The sequence below is a fragment of the Vicugna pacos genome, chromosome 4, assembly GCF_048564905.1.
Source record: "Vicugna pacos chromosome 4, VicPac4, whole genome shotgun sequence".
Classification (NCBI taxonomy): Eukaryota; Metazoa; Chordata; class Mammalia; order Artiodactyla; family Camelidae; genus Vicugna; species Vicugna pacos.
In genome coordinates this window covers 28,947,627-28,972,184 of record NC_132990.1, presented here as the reverse complement: position 1 = coordinate 28,972,184, position 24,558 = coordinate 28,947,627, and the positions used below count along the sequence as shown (strand labels likewise).

Here is a 24,558-nt window from a genome sequence, read left to right as displayed (position 1 = left end):
TCATGTCTCATTCAGATATTAAAACTATGCCCCATTCTCTCTCTCTCTCACATACGCACTTTGAACTGGCAGAACATTACATGCTTTAATAACTTCATGTAAGAAACCTTTCACTAATACTAAAAACCTTCACAAAAGCTTAACTATATCCCCTATTTCTGATAGCAAAACTGAGAAAAAAATTAACATATTTATCTTAATATATTTTAAATTTTCAGTTTTGAGAGGGGGTAACTTATCTGTGTTATTTTGGTAAATTGTATATAATGTAGATAAATACTTAAATAGATAAAAATATGTAATAAATATAATATATATTTATTTAAGGTATTTAAGGTTTCTTTTTTCTTTTTTTCACTTGGAGAAAGGTGCTTAACCTAGTTGCAGGGGGAAAAAAAAAAGTATTTAAGCTTCCAAAATAATGTTGGAAAAGTGGTCCTGATTGAGTGCTCAGATGGAAATAGCACAGCCTGTACCTATTCTCGCTGTTCAGAAAAGCCTCTGCCCTGCCACCCCAGGACACAGATCTGCTTGCTGCCGGCCATCTTTCACACCGAGACTCCTGTAACCAGTGGCAGCTGTGTCTGTCTGCAACTGCAATAGGATCCATCTGCAGTCTGCACCTGCTGTTTTGCTGAGGCCAGAGTGGAGGTGTGAATATAAAAACTCAAAGGGCAAGTCAAAAGCAAAATTAAAGAAGATTTTTCCCTCTCATAATGTGTTTTTTCTTTTTCCTCTTTCCTTCCACTTCAAGGGTTAGGATGCTGATGGGATAATAACCCACAGTCAGCTTCAGCCAATTATCCTAAGTCAGTAATTATCATATTTTTTTCACTACAATACCAAAAATATGTGGAAAGATGAGAAAAACAAATTTGAAAGCCAAACAAAAAAAAAAAAAGAAAAAAGGAGAGAGGGAGAGAAATTACTCTTCAAGGGCAGCCTCTGTTTGGACTATTTTGATTCATGTTGACATAAGAAACATTTTACTGTCAACAGAAACACTGCTACTGTGTGATTACATATTCAGGATTTCATTTTTTTTCACAAAATATATTTGGTTTAAATACAATTTTTAAAACAACACTGAGAGATACCTTTCTTGGGTCTTTCAATAGCTGATTATAGTTTAAAAATCATACCTACTGTAGAATAGTACTTCTCAAACTTTTCTGTGTGTATGAAAGTATTTGTTGTTATTGCTGAAATGAAGATTCTGCTTCAGTAGGTTTGGGCTGGGGCATGAGATGTGTCCTTCTAACAGATTCTCAGGTGGTACTGATACTGCTGGTTCAAATGGTCCATTTTGACGAGCAAGGCTGCAGATTTTATGTATATGTGTGTATATCTATATATATGTACATGTGATTTCCTACTATGTGAATTAGTCTTGAAAACCGTAAACAGAAACCATTCAACAAATATAAACAGTGTATTAAAATGTTTATAAGGAGATTTACATAAACAATCAATATAACTATATTAGTGATAAATCTAAAACAAGCTTTAAATTATCATGTTAGTATTTTAAGCATTATCCTACCTTCAAAAAATTGGCTTATGTTTTAATGATAATTGCCTCCATGATCACTGTTCCTGGTTATGGTAGTTGAACACGTATCCTTTCTTTTCTCATCTATTTTTCTATTTGATTTTTAAAGATTTTGTTTTAAAGCTGTCTTGGGTTCACAGGAAAGTACACAGAATTCCCATATACCTCCTGCCCTACACATGCATAGCCTTCCCCATTATCAACATCACTCAACAGAGTGGTCCATAATTTACCAAGGATGAAATTACATCAGTGCATCATTACACCCAAAGTCCAAAGATTACATTATGTTTAACCCCTGATGTTTATGTTCTATGAATTTAGACAAATGTATATTAACATATATTCATCATTATAATATTATACAGTATTGTATCTGCTCTCAAATTCCCTATTCATCTCCCTCCACGCACCTTTGGCAACTACTCATCTTTTTATCATCTCTATAGTTCTGTCTTTTCCAGAATTCCATACAATTGGTATTAAACAGTATGTAGCCTTTTTACATTAGCTTCTTTCACTTAGTAATATGCACTTAAGTTTCCTCCATGTCTTTTCATGGCTTCATAGCACCTTTCTTTTTAGCGCTGAATAATATTCCATTAGCTGAGGGCAGCAAATTTATTTATCAAAATAGCTGCTGAAAGACATCTTGGTTGCTGCCAAGATTTGGCAATCATGAATAAAGGTGCTATAAATGTACATTTTCAACTCCTCTTCACTTTCCTCATCTGTGAAATTGTTATAATACCTTGCTTTGTAATAAAAAGGAGTGTGATGGAAATATAAAGTACTCAGCAAATCTGGCATATGATAAAGAATCAATTGTTGAAAAAGCATCAGAGAAAAATAAAAGAGGAATGACAGGTTGTGTTGCTTATGATTAAAAGTGGTTAGTTGTAAATCTGTGAATCAAAGCTGACCTGATAACCAGTTTGATTCATTCTAATACTATTTAACTTAGTCATAGTATAGTAATTCTCAGCAGTTCAACTAATCTTACACTTTCAAGAATTCTTAGCTTCCCCCTAGCATCATGTTCAGCATAGTAATTTTTGTTTTATTATTTTCTATGAGAAACATTTTTAGTAATGAAGAAAAAAATGAGGACTCTTAAAATATATGAAAGTAATATAAAATACTTTAAAATATTTCTCTGCAAAACATTAAATGGGTCATTATTTACATGCAGTTTTAAAAAGTCATTATGGAGTATTGTGCAAATTTTAAACGGACATTGGATAGCTAAATTATGTTTAGGCAGTTTTCAAAAACTGGATTTTTGATTCAACAGACCATAGGATCTCTTTGATGTTCTATTTTGTAATTCATTAAGTTATTTTCCAGCATATGCAGAGCTATCATGACACTAACAGATATTCACATTTAAATTATGAACTAAATAAAGTTACCTTACACCTATAAGCCAATTTTTCACACAAAAAAAATTGGAACTGAAAGAGCTATAGAGCAGAACACAGTATTTGAACATATTTTTACAGTGTTATGATTTCTAAGATTATCTCTGTATTTGTTAAGTGTATCTGCTGCGTCAGTTATCAATTTATTCCAGATGCACCCTTCAATGTGATAAACAACAGAATTTGTTTAAGCATTTCTCCTTTAAAGTGAATACTGTGTTAAGCTTTCTCAGTAGAGGGCAATGAGGGGATACTGCAGGAAGGAGAAGCTTTCTGCTGTTCGCAGCACAATCTAGGAGCGTCAGCAGAGTGGGAATGAGGACGTCTGGTTAGGTACTACCCAGCATCCATAAGCCCAGGATGAGGTCCTTTGAACTTACAACCTCTGACTGGTGATAACCTTTCTGCAGACAACTTGGACTCTTCTGACAAGCCCTGTGTAGCCCACACAGTGACATCTGTGTCCTGCCAAGTAATCAATCCTTCCAAGAACAGAATCTGAAAGCCTTCTGTCCCCATGAACACTTGGCCTCCCACTGCATGGCCAGCCACTTGTTACTGATCACCTGCTCCTTGCTTGCACTATGGATGGTTGCCTGTGATTTGCACAGCAGCTCAAGACCAGTTCTGGATTGGCCAAACCACTTATCATCTCTGTTATCTAGTAGCCAAACCACGTCTTCTCCAGGGAGGTCTTAGAGGTGCTAGTTTTCCTTAGGTACTCTCCCTCAGCCTAACGTACCATATCAAATTTCTTTGTATCTTAAGGTTACATTTATCAGTAATTCCTTCTACTAAACTACTTTTCTTTAACCTACTGTATGGTTTCCATATCCTGATTGGACCTAGACTGCTACCTTGGCTTGCTATAATTAGAACAGAAAACTGTTTTAGAGACCATTTTGTCACAGTAAGGGCTACTACTTATTGTGAACTAACTATGGGCCAGGCTCTTCACAACAATCTTATTTAATCCTCACAAAAACGTATGAAGTGGGCATGTCAGTTTAAAAGTAAAGGAAATAAGGAATTTAAACAGTTTATTCAGGGTCAAGTGACTGACTAGAGCTTTAAAACCAGTCCTTTCTCATTACTATAACTATGTCAGTAACTAACTATCTCATCCTGTAAACATCCTCAAACTTAGCTTCAATGTCCAAAATACTTCACTTTTTGGGAATGACTGATAAACCAGAAGACAGTATTATAGGGGTGGGGTGGGGTAGAATAAGGTTAGTGCTAAGAGATCTGGATGGAAAGAGCACCTCCAAAGCCTGAGTAGAATATTTTAATGTTTCTATAAATGCTAGAAAGGCGTTTCATAACCTTGACTGAATATACAGACACATTTAGACGAGCACAGTCACAATGTTAAAATTGCAGAGAAAGGATGCACATATTTCGGAACATGAAAAAACGTGGATAACTATATTCAATTACACTATAATCTCCTTGAAAGGAAGAACTATGTCAAATCACTATTAACAAACCTATTATTCCACAAAGAACATATCCTTAATTAAGACAGTTTAATAACCATATCCATTTTTAGCTAGTATATTGAGAGGTCTGGCTTCCGTAACATCCTTTATATAAGATCTGTATCTATCTGAACTAATTTCTTCCAATTTTAAACTAAACAAAATATTAAGCTTTCTCTCATCACAGAATATCCCAAATGTCACTCTATTTCTTACTGCCTGTTTACAGTCCTTATTCTCAATCAACGCCTTCCCACCTCCCGTAGATTTCAAATGTGGCCTTTCAACATAAATTTGAAATGCTATGACCCAGTTCATGTTGGGATAACTCTTTTTCACAATTTTGACAAAATTAAAATGGGTTCTGGCTTAGGAAAAAAAATATATATGTTAGCTTTTCAATTCCTTGTAATTTTTGAGATTCAAGTGATGACACAGTACTTTCGTTAGCTACATCAGCAGTCAGCTTTGCCAAGTAAGGGTGCTAGCTCTTCTAAATGCAAATTAAAAGAGAAAAAAAAAAGAGCAAAGTATTAGCAAGCAGCAAAATGATATGGTACATGGCTAACAAGGTAATAGCCTTTATTGCAGTCCAGTGCTCCAGAGATGGAGAGTTAGTTTGGCAACTTTGCTAAACTTAAGACCCAGTTCTCCTTGGGTTGGTGTCACTGGAAGGTAAGGCTTGAGATAGAGGAGGGACAAAGAACCTATCACTAGACCAATTACCAACACCCTTCAGTATCAACCACAGAGGAGGTCTTTTTTTTTAGGTATATAGTTGATTTGCTATGTTGTGTTAGTTTTGGGTATACAGCAAAGTGATTCAGTTATACCTACATGTATGTGTGTGCATGTGTGCGTGTGTGTATATATATTCTTTTTCAACTTCTTTCCCATTATAGGTTATTGCAAGATATTGGATATTGTTCCCTGTGTTATATAGTAGGTCCTTATTATCTATTCTGTATGTAATAGTATGTATCTGTTAATCCCAAAACAGAGGGTGTCTTAATACCCGTGAGGGTAGTCACTGTCCAGATTGTGAGAACAGGAAAGAGAAGGTGCATAACGCTCATGTCTCCTAACTGTGAACACTTCTGGCAACAAGAAGGAATCTGCAGTGCCTTCCACATTCCCAAAAGACAATGCAACTATGTAGTATCTACCAGCAGAAATTAGAACATCTCATCTGTTTTTAGAGTTTTATTTCATGTTCATAAAAAACACTCCCATTTTTCTCCCCCTGAAAAGCGCCTCTCAAACTGAAACTGCCAGTGACTTCCCACATCCTATTTCATTACAGAAACACTCATAAAGACACAGTTTTCTCCTATCAGTAAATATGTTTGATAGGCCAGAGAAGTTCTATGCAGTACATGCAGAACAATGGAGTCGGACTCCGGGATAAATTATTATCCAAACAGCTTGAAGCAAGGAGCCTGCCTCCGGATGCTCTCCAGCAGATGTGATGTGGACACTCATTGTGAATGCAGGCTGAGCAATAAAGCCTGTGAGTAATAACCATAAATTCCCAACAGGCATCACCCGTTCTTAAGACATTTTTAAACTCCTTCAAAAAGGCAACACTAAGGTGCGATCTGCTTTGAGAGGCATCATACATATATATATATATATGTATGTATAAATATACACACACACAAACATATATACACACACACATTTTAATACATTTAGTTAAAGTTTGAAATGGAGCATGCCTGAACTGGGACAGCCCTTCCAAGCAGGAGACTCAGATGGCAGATCCACGTCGACTTCATGATGCTACTGTGAAACCACTGCTAATGCTACCGGTGGTGCTTTGGACAAGCTCTGACCATTTCCCTTTATTGGGATTTTGTTTTATTTTTACAACATATTCCTATTAAGTGCTTCTAAAATCTTCTAGCCATAAAGTGTCTGAAAATGTGGAATCTATATGGAAAGTATGTGGAGACAAAGAATAATTTAATGTGACTTATTTTTAGGAGCTGGGATACAAAAGACTGATGTTTTTCAAAATAGACCATTATGTCTGCTATATTCAACTCTGTTTCTATCTGCTTAGCACTCATCAAATGCAAAATTCCGGGTACTGACTGCCAAGATAACCAAGTTTATTTTTTGCTGTCCCTATTTTCTTACACAGAGATACACAGAACATGAAATCAAGTAGTAATTTCAGAACTAGACATATTGTGTGGAAAATGTCAAGCTGGGTATGTTTCCACTAGTCCAGTCTATATGAGCCTTTAGATTAACATGCAGAAGATTCAAGTTTCTTCCTTTTGCTTCTCACTGTTGTGTATCATTTATATGCTGCACAAACAATACTACTTCTCAAATGAAAAAAATAGATGCTGAACTATTTGTCAACCAAAACTCCCATTTATCACTGAAATTTCTGATACACTGTACTTTCTATGAAACTTATGCAAGTTCATCTGTCCACTGTCATGTAAAGTTTGCATGTTATTGAGATTCCAGAAAAAAAAGTTCATGATGCCCATTCTGAGTATAGGTAAGGTGTACATATAGTAGTTTAAATTACAAGGGCACAGTGAGGCAAGTTTTAAGGACCACCTTACTACAGGATGGGTTCTACATGCTTGTTAAAGGGACAAATTCTGCTCCGGCATCTCAGGACAGGCGTCTTTGTTACTTCTAGCAGCTCCACCAATTAAGGAAGAGCTACTACAACTCAAAGGAAAAGATTCTAACAATCCCGATAGGATGCCATTAGTATATAGCCCCAGATAATGCAGATTTCATGCCACAGAGATTGGGTGACACATGCTTCCTTTTACAGGAAATCAGAGAGATCCAATTTGCTACCCTTTGGGGAAAGGGAGATGAGTTGAGGCATCCAGTCAACATACTGAATGGGACTGGGGAGACCTAAATATCTCTATAAAGGGGAAGAGACTTATAAACATTATAATTTGAATATTTGTTGCCTCTTACAATTTACCAAGTTTCACATAACACATTAAGTATAAAAATTATATAACCAGCAAAACATTATTTTTGTAATTTTTTATTGGTATCACTTCTCTGTGCACTTATCACATTACTAACAAATGTCAGTAACCTAAATATTATCTGGAAATGATGTTTTTACCTGCCCAGTTCCCCCAGTAGACTTCATGCTCTTTGGAAGAATGAAGTATAATATAAAAAGTGCCTTTCTGTAGTTAGTACCCATACCCACACGCACAAACACACACACACATAATGCTGTAATACCCAGTACTTGACAGTTACTCATTGAGTGCTACAATAATTAATCACTGGGTGAATGAATTAATATCTCACACTGCCTTGTTTCCATTAGCACTTTTGATTACCTACTCAATTTACTTCTTACTAAATACCCAACACTGTACTACACTGTAGGATATAAATGATACAGCAATCAATTAAATGTTACCCAGGTATGGTCCAATGCCCCACCTGCTGCCATCTGGATGTTTGTTAAAACCTAAAATTCCCAGGCTCCGTTCCAGATTTACCAAATGAGAACCTCATGCATACTTAAGAGTGAAAAGCATTGCACAGTAAGTTGACAATCTTGTGAAAATAAGTTAATAAATTAAAATAAAATTTCAAGAAGCAGTCTTTCTTCGCTGTTCTACAATACTTTCCCTGTGCAATCTCTCTTACACATAGACTGAGTAAAACAAAAATTTGGGGACAATTGCAAACAACAACATTTAAGTGAAAGTTCAAAGCCAAGGTAAATGGTAAACTAGTTTAATAGGTCTGGAACTTCATATCTAACATCATCTCTAGGAACTCATCCTTATGAAAAGCATTGATCATTAGAGCAAATCAGACAGGGATCTATCGATGATATGGGGTTATACATCAAGTGGTAATTTGTATCTTTACCTAACCATGTCTATGTAGAAAATTAAAATACTAATTCCCAGTAGTGGAAAAGGCAAGTCTTAGTTAATTAAATTATCATTGGCTTACAACACATTTTTTTAAATTGTATCATTTACTCTTCTACTGGTTGAACATTTGTATTACTCTATATTCTAGTAACTAGTGTTTTAAACTATTGTGAATATTTTGTAATTGCCTGAGTTCGGTTTACTGAGACTTAATCCACAGTTTAAAGACCCAGTTTATTTATTTATTATGTCAAACATATTTCAGTTAGATTGAGTCAGCACTTGCAAGTACAGTCAGATTCAGGGTCTCCTAGCAGTTTCAGAACTCTGATCATGTTGCTCTAGGGTCACTTTTTACATGTAGACTGGATAGATTACTGGGTGAAAAGTAGGAATTCTAGAGTCAAGAGGAGCTGGCATTTATTCCAGCTCTCTTGGTAACCAGCAACATAACCTAGAGTTACTTTTTAAGTGTCTTTTCCACTAAAAGCTGCTCAACACAATACTAAAGAATGTCGCAAGGAAAAAAGATAAATATTTGTGTATTGTTTACTGATTAATAGGACCAACAAACGACCACTATTATTAAGTGATTCTTAAATCCATGATAATGACTCTGAAGCCTAGAAAGGGAAATCAAATTTTGTTAGTCACTCTGGTGGTAAAGTGCAGTGTGTTTGGATTTGTCTTTACCTAACTCTTGCCCAATATTCTTTCCACTTTAAAACGTCACCACCTAAATTCATAGGCAGGTGACAGTGCAGCTATAGACAAGGCTATGGAGATGACATAATTGGACAGGGAAGAAGCAGCATGTGCTGTAGTTAACAGAACTTGGGGAGAACAAGAGAAGCCTGCTGGACAGTGTCCAAGCTCTGCTGACGTGTGAACACCCAAAGGGCCTGTAGCCTGCAGCATGCCGTCTGAGGGCCCAGGCTAGACCATGGCATTGCTGCAGCAGAGGTTGTCAGAGAGCTCCTGCCAGTTTTCAACCTTAGGTAGCTCTGGCTTCCTGGTTAGACTCCACTACAACACCCAGTCTGCTGAATTAGTGAGGGGATTTTCTGATCAAATACTGCTGCTTTGGGGGAAAAAAAATCTGAAGAGAAATTTTAAAACCTAAGAGTTCAGAGTCTGAGCCAGTCACTGTTGTGTAGTTAGATAAGTGGGGGCACCAGACAGATAGGTAAAGGACAGGAAGGATGGTCTGGAAGATGGTGGTATGCCCACCTCCAGTATGAACGGACTTTACTTCCTCTAAAAGATTGTCAGCAAGAAACTGGTTAGAACCTGACAGCTGCAACTGCGCAGTAGCAACAAGGATCTAACCAAATAGGACCCAATGTTATTATAATATAATTAACATTGTGGTGTTAAGTACCCCCATGGGTTTTTCTGTGTGCATCATCGGTAAGGATATGTGTAAAGGGGACAAACGATTAAGCACTCCAAGGGCAGAGCCATCAATTAATCAAGAGACCACCTCTAAGTGAAGGTATAAGAGAAAGGACAAACTAAGACCATTGCCCTTGGATCAGCCCACCTACTTGTTCTTGGAAGTATGCTTTCTCTTTGCTAATAAATCCTTTAAAATCCTTAGCTACATGACACTTGGTCTCCCATCTGAATTCTTATCTTTCCTGTGTGACAAGAAGTGGGATCTTTTCCCTTGCCCTTTTAGGGGTAACATTACCATTTCACATCAGCACAGGAAACCTCTTCATTTTTGTATAAATGCTGTGGGCCAAAGGAACTCAGAGAGACAAAGAACTCACAAGGTCATTTCCGGAAGTTTCGTCACCTGCAATGTCAGGGTAGATTCTATTAGAAGAACAGGAAAGCAAAGAACAGTTAACTGTAGAGAAAACAGAGCCAACTGTAACATGTTGCTTACTTGTTGAAAAGACAGGACTCTGGGGACATTGATAGGGAGACTTTTTTTCTATAGACTTTTTCTATAAAGGGCTAGATAGTAAATATTTTCAGCTTTGAGGATTTTTTTTTCCCCTAAAATTACTCAGTTTTGCCTTTGTAGCACAAAACCAGCCATAGATGACAGATAGGTCAATGAATGAACATGGCCTGTTCCAACAAGGACTCTTTTCCAAACAGACAAAGGGCCTGATTAGACCTACCAGCCATAGTCTATTCACCCTGCGGTAGAATAAAAAAAAGTTCAAAGTGAGAAAACATTCATCGTGTTTCTAGTGCCCCTTTCCCTCTCCAGGGAGGGTACCTGCATTTTTCATGAAATAAAACCTATTTCATATAACTTAGAAATAACTCCATGTGTTAATGCAGCTTTTCAGTGTGGGTAGGGTTTTGACAGCAATGACTGTTTCTATAATGAAGCTTGTAAAGCAGACTACCAAATAAAGCTCTGTCTGATTATATATCCTGCTGTTACTCAGCACCCAGCACAGCAACTACAAGTCATAGAGTTTTACAAATTTCTAATAAAGGAAGCCGTTCACATACATGCAAATTCATACCTCAAAATTATGGAGAAAAACTTATCTCAAATGGCTTCAAACATGAAACCTGTATTTGCACTTAAAGCTGAACTATCTGATTATAAAGTAAACAAAAGCCAAAAAAAAAAGAGAAAGAGAAAGGGAGGAAGAGGGGGGAGGGAGGGAGAGGAAGGAAGGGAAGGAGAGAAGAAAAGGTGGATCTTCTTAAAAATCTCATGAGAATTCATGTGTCTTTAAAATTGATGAGAACTATGTTTATATAATTCTTAAGTATTTTGCATGTGATATTTAATTTATAACTGTTTCAAGCTCTGCGAAGTAGGGACCACAATTTCTAGTTGTAGAGATAAGAACAGATTTTCAGAAGTAAAATAAAATGACTTGCTTAAAATTATCTCCTTAGTGCCCATATAGACACAAGTTCAGATATTCTTATGACAAATCCATCTGACTCTCCATGAAATTATGACTATATTGATATTGGGTGGAAGGAAATAGAGGAATCAATGTGAGAAAGAAGCTGAAGGATACAAATTTGTCCACATTAAGTATTAATTTAATATGAATTTCAGGATAATTTGGGAGTATTTTAAGACAGACTCAGAATTTTCCATGATTGAAGATTAAAAATTCAGATTTATAGAAGCAACAGCAAACTTCATGTACTTTTTAGTCAATTCCTCTGCCTAATTTGGTTGTATTTAGTGTATTTGCTATGTTAATAATTTATTATTTGCTGCTATGATGAGAGAGTAGAGATAAATGAAATTAATTTGAATCAGTTTCATAGGGTTTTTCTCTAAAAAGCAAGCATTATTTTGCAACAATAGAATTTCAGAGCTTAGCCCTTCCCAGTAAGATGGGTCTGGAGGGTGAGGTCACTGTTAATGAAGTGAAAGACAAAATCTATTTAACAAAATAACACTTAAATTGCTCTGTATAGCTGTTAGATAGCTGAACCTCTATTTCTTCCAATATAGACTACAGAAGACAATAGGAGAAGTTTTTAACAGTGGTTGGAGGGGAAAGGATATGCTGCAGAGAGCTAGAGAGCCACAAACAGTATTATAAAATATGTGATAAAACTACATTAATTCATTTTAAAATGTCCGAAAACAAACTTACTACAACATTATTAAGTATGAATCGTAAAACACTAGAAGAACACATTAATTATCCAAGAAAGTAAAGGTGTAGACTACTTTGTTTGCCTCCAACATCATCTCCTTGGCTCATTTCCCCATCTATATGTTTTCTCACTAGTGTGTCTGGTATTTAACCATTAGTTAAGTCCTCATTTCTCATGCAAATATTAGCATTCACTGACACTTTTTTTTTTCTTGCCTTTACCTAGCTTCTCCTTGCTTTCCTCATTCACCACAAAGGCACTCATGCATGGTAACTCCTAAGCCTATGGCCAAGCCTGACCAGTCACATTGTTGGTTTGCTCTTTCAGAGGCTTACACCGCATTCCACAGGCAGCCCAAAGTCAGCATGTCCAAATTACAGTTGTCTCCCAGATTCCCATTTTGAGTCCCCCACTTCTGCTGACGATCCCTGATGTCTCCCCACATGTCCTCAGAATGAATTCCGCTAATTTCTCAAGATCCATATCTCTCTGCCTCCTCAGCTTGCCATCCACTGGTCTTCAGGGTCTGCACACAGCCACAGGAAGTGCCAAAAATAGAGCCTGAATCCTGGCATTTTCCTTGGCAAAAATGTTATCATTCCAAAGATATTTTAGCTTAAAAAACATAAAGGTCAGAAAGTGAAGTAAAAATTACCATGTATATTATGAAATACTGAATGAATATTTGTTAATCCTAAATGCCTAATTTATCCCTCCCCCATGCTTTCCCCTTTGGTACAGATACATATTACTATAAACAACAAGGACTTACTGTATAGCACAGGGAACTATATTCAATATCTTCCAGTAACATAATGGTAAAGAATATATATTATGTATACATAAAACTGAATTGCTTTGCTGTACACTTGAAACTAACATTGTAAATCAACCACACTTCAATAAAAGAAAAAAAAACTGAATAAAACAAGTCCGCAAATCCTACCTCTTCCTTAGCAATCTTCACTATAGGTAGGTATTAATAGTGATTTAGTAACTATATTTCCAGATTTTTCCAAGATTATATAATTGCAACAGCTGTATGAAATTTATATACATTCTAAATATTAAAATCATTGTATGTATGTATTTATATTTCTATGGCTATAGAGAGAACTACTATTTTTCTTACTCTTACTTGTCATATTGTGTGTATGTATTTACTTATTTAACTTCATTTAACTACATTTACTTGTGTACCTTGTTAACTATATATCAGTAATCATGAATCACCTTAAATTCATCTTCTTTTATTTCAGAATGACTTTCTAATAGGAAGTATGGCTTATTCTCAAAAGAAAAAAAAATTCAAGAATCTCCTTAACATTTTTATTATTGGGATGTTGACTGGAATTTGGGGAGTCTTTTTTTTTTTTCAATACTTTCAGCTAAAGTCTACAGCTGAGAAATTAAAAGCACAAAGTGCTACACCTTTGTAAGTTCCAAGACTCACTAATCCTGAGGGACAGCCACAGAAGTCTTGCTGTGAGGTGACAGATCGGAGAACCTACTCTAGCATATACCACCCTATGCCCTGTCCCTCTCCCTATGCCAGCTGACAGAGGAGTAAAAGAGACAGGAAAATGCCTTTTGGGGAAAGGAATGGGTTGCTTCCCCTCTAAATTCAAAGTATTGGAGGGAGGGTGTTTGAGATAATCACTCAAAGGAATTTGGGGGGCTTACAAAAAGATACCTCTCTGGTTCTCAGTAGATGTCTGAGTAGGCAGTGGTCCTGTCTTGCCTCCTCATGTAGCCAAAGAATAGGGAAAATGAGAGCGAGTGACTTGACAAAGTGAAGGACTCACAAGGAGGCAGCAGTGAAGGCTGCTGCCTGACTTTTGTTTCTGGTTCCTGCAGAGTAAGAAAGATTGCTTCTGTGTGTGCCTCCGTGTATGGGAGTTATTCTAGGAGGAGGCTGGGATTGACACTGGAATCTTTTAGACAGACCCAAGGACCAGGGGGGATGCACCAGATTAGCCAGAAGTGGTGCCTGGTCTCTCCTAACAGGTCTTGCAAATTCTGAAGGGAATTGAGTAGATGTGAGCTCTTTTTCACAGGGACAGGTTTGGTGTTGCCTCTCATTTTCACCTGGGTTGTAGACAACCCTCTGGGCATTAGTTCTGGATAGCAAAGGAAAAGAACTCATCCTTGCCACAGTTACCTAAGAAGATGTTTGCTCTTTTCTTGTTTTTACTCCCTTAACATAGAAGAGAAGGCAAGGGACAAATGCTTTCTAAGGTTGAGCCCAAGTCCCTTTTCCCCCACATCCTCCACTCAAATGATTGAAGCTACAACACTAGCCTGCAGTCAGGAAGGAGGAGGAGAGGAAACATGAATGGACCTTGAAATTTTCAACTGCACCTTTTACTAACCCAAAGCAGCTAACAATCTATGAAATCCAAGCAAAATACCACTAAAAGAGCTGTTGCAAAAGAGGGAGTCAGTACATAAAACCAAGGAGGAAGTTAGTGATTAGAAAATAAAGGTAATTCACTCTCATATTCCAAATGACAGAGACTTTTCTTTTTTATTTTTATTTATTTATTTTTAATGGAGGTACTGGGGATTGAACTCAGGACTCTGTGCATGCTAAGCACACTCTCTACCACTGAGGTATACCTCCACCCCTCAGACTTTCAATCAACTAATTTTACACTATTCACATGTTGCATTTTATTATGCTTATTTGCATGTATGCATATAGACAATCCAATAAGACTGCAGACATTTTAAAGTCAGAAATTAGACTCTGTGCATTTTTTTCTCCATAGAGTCTAAAATACATGTACATTTAAAAAGTATTTAATAGATACTTGTTGATTAAAATAAATAATTAAAATAAATAAATTATTAAAGAGACTAAAATACAAGAGTAGAAATAGTTGCAGAGTGTATAAAAATCCTTCTCATTTTCTGTGTGATTGGTAATGGGGCAGCTGACTATAAAATGGTGTATCTGACTCTGCCATGGTTTTGAAGCAGTTATGGATCAAGATTGGAGCCTTTGGAATCACACGGGCAAGGGGTTAAGTCCCTGTTCTGTTAGTCTTTAAGTAGCCCCATTCATTTAAATTTTTAAAAAGTAAGGTCTAGACTATATTCTTTCATTATTCTCCCACGTATAAAATTCTACAAATCCATGAAAGTACGTAGTAACATGCAGCTAAAGGAAGAACCACAGTCAGAGCCTTTATAAACTATGTCAAGGGTTCCCCTTGTCATGTACAGACTGCATACAGACAAGAGACAAAAGTCAGTCTTTCAAATGTTAGATCTGACTCATTTGGGGCAAGATGCAACAATTTTCATTGGCTTATTGAGTTCCTTATGCAGAATTCTTTATTTCAAATAATTTTTATATTTTCTGATTTTTCTAAGCACAGTCTGCAAGATTCAGCAGATTTCAGGCTTGTATTAATGAGTTAAATGTAGATCAAGTAGATTCAGGCTTATCCCCAACCTGGAACAGACACAAGCAAAGCCAGGTAACCTAAGCAAGGAGCAAGTTGGCATCTGTGTATTCTAAGTGCATCTTCTGTCTGTTGTTCATGACACTAGGTAGCAAAGCATAAAAAAAAAAAAATCTAAAATTAGCAGAGAGTGTCATTTTACAATACAGAAACAAACAGAGCCTCATTTACACCACAAAAACAAACTCAGCCATCTGCTGGGCAGTTAAACTTTTAATTATTAAAAAAATAAAATAAAAAGTAAGTAATTGGGAAAAACAAATCATTACATCTCAATAACAGTACAATGCTAACATTAACCCTCTGCAAGAGGTTTATCAAAACGATATATAAACTAAAGTTGATAATAGAAATAGAGTTTAATACTAAAGTGAATTCCTCGGAATGTATCAAATCAGTCATTCCAATACAAAAGATATTAGGAAAAAAATAACACTATGGCAAAAATGAGTGAATAAAATGTAGGCTGGCCTCATTTTTCCCTTCAACACGCCTCTTGGTATTATTGGAGCTCTCCAATCACTATGTTGGACATAAACCCAGACCTCAGAGGTTTCACCAGGAGGCTCAAAAGGATGCCTGATAAACAATACCAAAAATGAGATAGTTATATAGATATAGATAAAGATATGAATGTGGCACTATGAGAGTCCAGAAGGCTGTGAAAGAATTCCTTGAAGATGGGATTTTTGAGCAAGACGACAAATGAGAAGGAACTGTTAGGTTTAGAGGAAGGAAAACCTTTCTGTAGAGGGAAGAGCCAAGAAACACAAGAAGTCCTTGGGAAACATGCCCAGCAGGGAAGGTATGGGAGAAAAATAAAATTGGAAAGATTATGGTTAGTATATAAGAAAATTCAACATAACTTTACTGTGAAGGAGCAAGGAGTTTCCAGAGCTCGTCAAAATGTAGTTGTACAAGAGGAAAAAAATTTTTTTTCCTTCCTAGGTTCTGTAAGTGGGCCTAAGAGTTAAATTGACATAAACCCTATTAACAAAAAAAAAATCCAAAACTTACTAAATATTTTTATGTGCACATTGGTGTCTTCAAAAGGAAAATGAAAACCCAATGAAACTGTTAGATCCTAAAGATTATACACCCTTTTTTACCAAAGAATGATAAACTGTGGGGATGTGACATGACAGAAGAGCTTAGGGTAGGGGCATTAATAAATTATGGGATGATGACTAGGAAATACATGGGGGAAACAAATATAAATAATAGTTATTTTAATACTATTATTTGTACAGATCCATTTTGGTTTGGGACTCTAGTCTTAGTGATAAGAATGTTCTTCTCCTCCTGATATAGAAATGCAATTTCTTCATGGGAAACTTTATAATCTGCTTTTAGTTAAAAAGTGGGAAGGTCATACAGACCCTCCTGAATCTGCAATTTCTCAGGTGCCTTTAGCTCAAAATAATCAATATAATACCAAAGTAGCATATTTTGGTGTACCATACTCTGAACCCCTTCATATCCCAAACTACTCCCAAATAAGCATTATCTCAAACCAACACATGTATTAATTCCTTGCATTACCATTGCATATTGAATATAGAAATAAAATTCAAAGAGATTAAGGTATGCAACTTATTTATAGCTATCAAAAGTAAAGAGTACCTGCCTCCCTGAGCCCAATCTGGTTTATGTGATCTCATCAACCACATTCTTAAGACAAAACAAATAAACAAAAATGTTTCCTAAAGGTTGTAGGGCATCGTATGAAAGTTTAAAGAGTAAGGCTCAATGAACTTAGAACAGAGGAGAATCTCTTATATGAATCATAGAGACATTATTAGGTAAGACAATCTGAAACTGAAGTTTAGAAAGTTTATTTCATTTAAGAATATTCTCAGAATAATTTGTGCTGTCTTCTCCAGTGAAAATCATTAGCATAAATATACTTTATATACACACAACATTCCACACCCAAACAACCATGTACAAACACATCACTAAGACAGAAATGGGAGTCTACATGGTTAATTTTTCCCCTTTATCTAACTCTAATTAACTGAAAATGAACCTTTATGAAATACGGTATAATCAGATGTTCATCTTTTTATTTTATTTTACTTATTTAAAGAATGCTAGATATTAACAGCCAGCAATATGTTCACCTTCATGAAAGCATCTTCAACGGTGCGGGGAAAATGTCTAGATCACAAAAGTACGGTGATGTGTCAATGTGTCAAAACTCTCTTCACATATGGATGTATCAGAAGCATAGGCTAATATACTGAAAGTTTTGCAACTATTAAAATACTTGGTAAAACCTAATATGATCCCTGGTAAATAATAACTAATCAATAAATGTTAATGTCTTTTCTTCATTTCTTGGAAGTGTTAATATAATCCATTATTACATTAAAATGAATTTCCTCTACTTTTACATATTGGAGCTCCATATTCTCGAGATTACCCTCCCCTATACTTTTTTCCTTTTGCTGTAATGTAAAACTACTTTCCTATTAGCTCCACTAATGCAGAGGTGATCTTTTTCTGTTAGCCCAATGGTACAACATCAACACCTAGCCATGATAGGTATGTAGTTGCTCAATAAATACCTGCTGGGCATATAAAACAATAGCCCCAGTTACCAAAGTTGCTTGCTGCTTTTAGAGTTTAAAACTGCTTACAAAAGGGATCTCCTAGAGGAATAAATGGAAGAATTTGAAGAGATTTTTAAAAAGAAAAGAAAAAGAGGATCAAAAATGTCTAGAATTCAATATGGCTCCAGCATAGAGAAAAGTTACTACTATTTGATTCTAAAGCATTCTCAACATTGTTAAGCACAGTTATACTTGTGTTTATACCTTTTATCTTCTCCTAAGAAATTAGATAGGGAGGAGGGGGCATCATTAAATTCACTGCCAGAAATATCTGAGCAATTTTAGGGCATAAGCAATATATGAGAACAATGGTAACAAAAAAGCACTAATTGCGATCATTTAGGCTATGACCATATAAACAATCAACTTGCTATTTAAATTCACACAATTGCCTGTACCATAAAAGGAAGGAAATAAATGTGTGGTCGTATCTTTCCCAGGTAAAACTCATGTTTCATAATACAGGCACCAGAATATGAACAATGTAACAAAGTGATCTATTTCACAGCAGTAATATCTATCCAGTCAAAAGACACAATCTAAAAAGCAGTCAATTCTAAAAGCTCAAAAATCATGATACCTGATTTAAGAGTCAATTTCTGTGCATACTGCATATATACCCTCATTTAAACGGACATAAGAGTTAAATGTATAACGTCCAACTGTGTTAATGGGAACACCAAGTACCAATTCCCACAGAGTGGGGATTACAAGTTACTTTTATGTTGAGTACTTGTGCTATTTTGAATGCTGGCAACACTGTGGGATAACCAGTTAGAGAGGTAAGATTGTGTAAAGCTGCAGGATGAAAACAGGAGATTTAAAATAAAATAAGGAAATGCAAAACACAAATGAATGGATGGATTAGATGTTCAACAATATATTGAGTGAATGATATTTAGTATCTGAACAACAGAACACATTCTAACTAGTTTCTTTTTAAAGGATGGGATAGACCAACTAAACAGTGTCCATCTACCTTTGACATCTGCAACCATGAAAACTGGAATAAAGTTACTGTTTATTCTTCAAAATATCAGATTATCCACAGAAAATGAGGAGAATGTCCCTTATATTTGGATGATATATGCTTTCAAATGATACCAAGTGCCTGCCTGCTATGTATTAGTTATGTGTCTTCTAGCCATTTGTTAATAGAAGATTTTGCCCAAATCTTGGCTGAGGGTGTCTTAGGGTGGCCCATTCTTCCTCCACAGAGTGTGTCTGACCTAAATTATAAGATCCTGTGCTGTGCATGGAAAAAGCTCTTGTCTGGGCACTTAATTATTTCATTTGGGCTAAGAGTGATTATTCACTCAAATTCATTGAGTTCTGGGGTCTGTGAGGATCTGATTGGTTATGTTTTCACAGTTGAGAGAAGACATTCTCTAGGCTTTGGAACCTCTGGCTAATTTTTTAAAGAACACTATTACACAGCCTCTGTAAACTCTTAATTTGTTGCTACTTCTTTTCTGATACTCAGTTACTTGTTATTACACAGCCTTAAGTTAACACAGACCACTTCCCCTGGCTACTAGTTACTTCAGCAAGCCTGAAACCCAGAAGTCAATATAGACAGCATACATTTCCTTACTCCATCCAACACTAATTCCAAACCATATCAAATCCATCCCAAGCCTTGTTATATTTTTCCTCTATATACATATCAGACATTTCTCTTAATTTTCACCACAATACTCAAGTCAAAGTATCATCATCTTTCACCTCAAAAAATTCTCTTTTTCCTCCCCTTATTTATTCTGGGTCCCATTTACAGCAGAAGGAGTGATGTATCTGACTCCATTGTTCTCTGATTCTTCGTTGTCCAGCCACAGGGCATTTTTTCACATGCTCTTCTCTCTGGCAGAAACACCTCTCTGTCTGCTCCTTGCTCATTCAAATGCTACTCAGTTTCTTGGTCTCTGCTTAAGCTTCCTCAAGAAAATCTTTTTAGAGCTCATATTTCCCTACTAGAAGCTTTCAAACATAGCATAGATCTTTCACATTTCTAATTTTTTAATCTGTCTATATTATTGATTCAAGTTTGTAGAAGACACTGGTTGATTCTCAACATCCGTATAATCTACATATAGTTTAGGTCAATTATGAGAAGAAATCTGATGGGGGACTTTTGAGAATGTAGTCTTCACTGTTTGTGAGACAAAAGGAAAGCCAGTTGTCTTTTTTTCTGGACATTCTGAGTTTAGGTATAGTTTCTGAAAGTGCAGCATACTGATTGTAACCACCTTGAGGATGACACCAACACCAAAGGTGGCAGAGTAGAGTGAAAGATTCTAGGTATCTAGTGATATCACAGAGCCAATTAACCATTTAATCTTCAACCCTTTCCTAGATCTATACTAGCAATTTTATAAATTAATAATTTTCAAATTACTTAACCACCTTGTTTGGGATCTGCAGGCAAAAGCACCTAATCTAACTATGTTATATCTGTCTCAGTCTTAGACTGTAAGGGCCATTAGAGCAGAACCCACGACTGTTTTTACTCAGCACTTTAATAGTAGCATCAAGCTTAGTGCCTGGTATATACTTTCTGCTCATTAAATATTAACTTGAATCACTGTATAGATGAATACCATAGTTTTCCTGAAGCAGTGCATGGAAATACTGATTTCTTCCTTCTAGCTTATCTATTCTTACTATTCTTGTGGTCCATTACTTCTGTTTCTCAAATGTATAGTTTTAACCTGGTCATTTCCCTATGAGTAGTCTATATTCATATTTATCTTCATCTCTCTAAAGTATGACACTTTGTATTAGGTAAAACTCTTCTGTTATTATCTGGCCAGAGAATAATAGATATATCTTTTTTCTCATTATATAGAGATGACTGTTTTATAAATAAAACTGGAGATGAGAATTATTCTGAAGCTTTTGAAAAATATACCTATGCAGCACACTCCGAGATTGTGAGTTGGGAAATCTGGCATCTTTACTTTTTTCAGTGTCCTATCAAGTAATTCTGATATGCTTCCATGGATTAGATCCATTGTTCTATATAATACACTTCTGTAAATTCAACTTAAATTTGCATTAAAATTTAAGTGAAACTACTGCATTAACTACATATTCTAAATGTATTACAGCTTGGAGAAAAAAATACTATTTTTTCAAGAATTTAACAGGTAACAGAGAAAACACAAATAGGCATTGCTCTGTAGAATATGAGAATCAATGATGGATTAATGAGAGAAGTCTCTAAGAAGGTCAATTCCTTTCAACCAGAAGGAAAAAGACATTTCCGTCATTTGTTTCCTCTTCTTTTAGTAACTGAACTTGATTTCTCCTTAGATATCTGTCCCAATGCTCTCAGCCCACACAGTATGAGTAGGGATACTCAAACCTTGAGCCAAAAATAGATATGTGTGCTTGTTGATGTAAAACAGACCACTCCAATCCTTTATCCAGAAAGGAGCTTAGTGATTTGTATGTGATCCGAATATAGTCAATGAAGTTCAAGATGAACTTTGCTAGGAATGCTCAAACAGTGGTTGGCACTATTTCCTGCAGTTTAAAGCTAAGCTGATGTGAGATCCCGGGGCAAGTGTAGCAATTTTATGAATTTAGGGAACAAAGCCTGTCTGGAAGCAACGAAGCAGAACTGAGAGACCATGAGAGAAGAACAAGGGCCCAGTGACATTGTTCTTGATCTCTATATTCCTCCATGCCTGAAGCCTTTGAACTCTTCATTTAGTTGAGGCAATAAATCACCATTTTACTTTAGACAGTTTAGATCAGGTTTTCTGTTACTCGGAGCAGAGTCATAACTCGCCATAACTGAGGCAATGAGGAAGAACTTTTTAAATTATTAAGCACTTTCCTACAGGAAAGTAAATCCTCAGGAGGTATCAAGTTTCTAACCATTGAAAAATTCATATTCTAACAAGAGGCAATTACTTGAAAAGGACAATTTAAAATGGACCCAGCATCAGAATGGCAAATTGGTCTTGACAGCATTTATAATGCTGGGAAGCCAAGGGTTGATGCCAGGGAGCACTAAGTCAAAAAGGAAGAAGAGAAGAATCTTAACGGGGTGTCCTTTGGCCCTGGGCCATTTGTCTGATTCTGCTATTGCTAAGGGGCTGTTGTAAATAACAGATACTTAAGGCAAGCATATTATATGCCAGGCAACAATAGCACTAAGTGATTTGAATTTACTGATCTGGTCTGAGTCAACTGAATACCTAAGCCAACTGGCTTCCTGCCAAAATTGCTCTACGTGCCTAACACATTGTGACACTTCACATAGACAATATTGGATCAGCAGAAATTACTAATGATTTTGGCAGCTAACAAGTTCTGTGAGGCAATAACAGAAACTACAGCTTTAAATAGTATGGTGGAAAAATGCAATGGGGCAGAAGGGAATTGCAATGGCCTCCCTGAACTGTTCTGTTGATGTTACTGAGCAAATATAGCTCCTTGAGTTGTTTTCGTTTCATCAAAATCATGATACTCTTGAGTCTTGGCAAGGAAATATCAGGTAATGAGAATGCAGTGAACATGCCTTTCATCAGCTGAAAATCTTTAATTGTAATTGCAGCATGTAACGGTGTAATTAGTAGTCTAAGTGACAGGATAGGCTCAAATTTTTCCTAGCATTTTGCAAAAAAGACCATTAAATTTCCATAAACCTTTCTACAAATGGGATGGAGGGCAGGCAAAGATGAGAAATTCATTTTTAACCCCATGAACTGATCAACTTCACAAGTAGAAATGGTAAGAGGTTATATGAAAGTAAAGAAAATAGATTATATTACTGCTCAGGTAAGTGTGGTTTTAAAATAAAGCACCATGTTTTAAAGGCACTCTGTGTACATATATGTATGCATACACACACACACTATCACTTGCTTCCTGTATCCTAGACACAACCTTGCAAGACAGGTATCATTATCCCCTTCCATATATGAGGTAACCGGGGCTCACAGAGATGGAGCAATGTCTTTAGGGTTACACAGCTAGTATGCTGCGGGGGCATGCTGTCATTTGCTAGTAGGACAAAATCTGAGTCTTTGAAACTTCAAAATTCATTGTCTTGTACCTAGAAAAAGCTGCCTTCAACTCTCTTCAAATTCTTACAATGTTAGTTGTCAAGTTTCTGGATGTATAAGAATTACAGAGAAACTACTAAAATGTAAACTGTAATGGAGGCAGTAAAGAAATTTGCAATTTTAAGACAATTCCTCTGGAAATTTTGAGGTAGGCATTCCTTAGACCACATGATCTAGAATGTCTTTTGCAGAACCCTATGTGACAGAGGTCAGGGGATTTTTACACAGGGAAACCATCCTATGAGGATTCTAAGGGGATCTTAATGACAAAGTGCAACATATAAAACTACATGCTTACATTTACTCTGAACCAGTTACACAGAAAGCTCTATGCTTTGCAGAGTTAAATTTAAAAAAGAACATAAGGTCTCAACCAGTAAATTCTAACTGGATTTCTAACACTAGGACTATCAGGAAGACTTTTTTTTATATGTATCTGTTACAGTAAAAATGATTCTAGAATGACCAGGTTGAATAATGGGAAAATGTTTTTCTTCATAAAGAAAGCAGTTAATGTTCTAGGCAACTACAGTTGATGGATGTGACAGTGGATCTTCCCTTTATGTTCTCACCTTACAAAATTAATGCTATCCTCTCTTTTAAACATATTATAGAACACAGAAAGGAAAATAAAACTAATAAAATCTATTTTTCTAAATTAAAAAGTGTGAAAAGCCCCACTTGCTTTGTCTATCAAAATGATATCACTGGATCACTGCCAAATCTGAGGCTATAGGAATGATTTTCCTTAAACTGTCCCTTTTAGTAAAGTATAAAGTTGCTTTTCCCAGAACTCCGAGTACTAGTTTCCAAACACAATAAATCCTAGTTTTCTAAAACAGATGTTTTATTTTGGAACCAATTTTGCCTTAATTTTACCATTGTCTGCTAAAGAATTATATCAGTGAAACTCATATTACTTTCAATATCATTGTGTAGATTCTACTGTCTACTTAGTAATTCTGCCAGTTATTAATTTTACTGGGAAGATGTATGTATCATAAGGCTTTGTTTTCCAAAATGCGGGTCCTCAAAGATTTTTTTCTAAATAAATTATTTCACTTTATTCAATAAATATAACTGTGTTATTGATTTTTTTATTCATAACAAATATTTATGTAAGCCTATTCGGCATAGCAAAATGAATGAATTGTTGGAGCCATATTTAACCCTCTTGACATTTGGATTTACCTTGTGTAGGAAAGGGGGAGTTTTCAAGTGGTGAGGGATAACTGAAACTGGGAGAGAAAGTGGAGGAAAGCAAGCAGCAGCAAAGCTTCTGGCTTTCAGGGCTTCTCTGTTAGTTGATTAAGCACAGCAGATACCAAATATCCAGTATGCTCATTCATGATCCTGGTGCAATCCTTCCCTATCTGCTCAAGTTGTTCTACTCTCAGAATTATCATTTTCAAATTATTTGGTTTGGAAAAAGATTTATAAGCCAG

The 24,558-nt window shown here is 36.0% G+C and overlaps 1 protein-coding gene across 32 annotated transcripts in view; it reads right to left on the bottom strand.

Annotated features, from left to right (window-relative positions):
* PTPRD (protein tyrosine phosphatase receptor type D) overlaps positions 1-24,558 on the bottom strand; it is a 1,865,527-nt gene that overhangs the window by 1,082,616 nt on the left and 758,353 nt on the right. For 2 of the 32 annotated variants that reach the window (XM_072959430.1, XM_072959431.1), the window contains one exon: positions 10,044-10,151. The exons of the other annotated variants lie outside the window; for them this stretch is intronic. The gene's annotated coding sequence lies outside the window, so the exon portion shown is untranslated. The remainder of the gene's footprint in view (positions 1-10,043; positions 10,152-24,558) is intronic. 32 annotated transcript variants of the gene reach the window in all.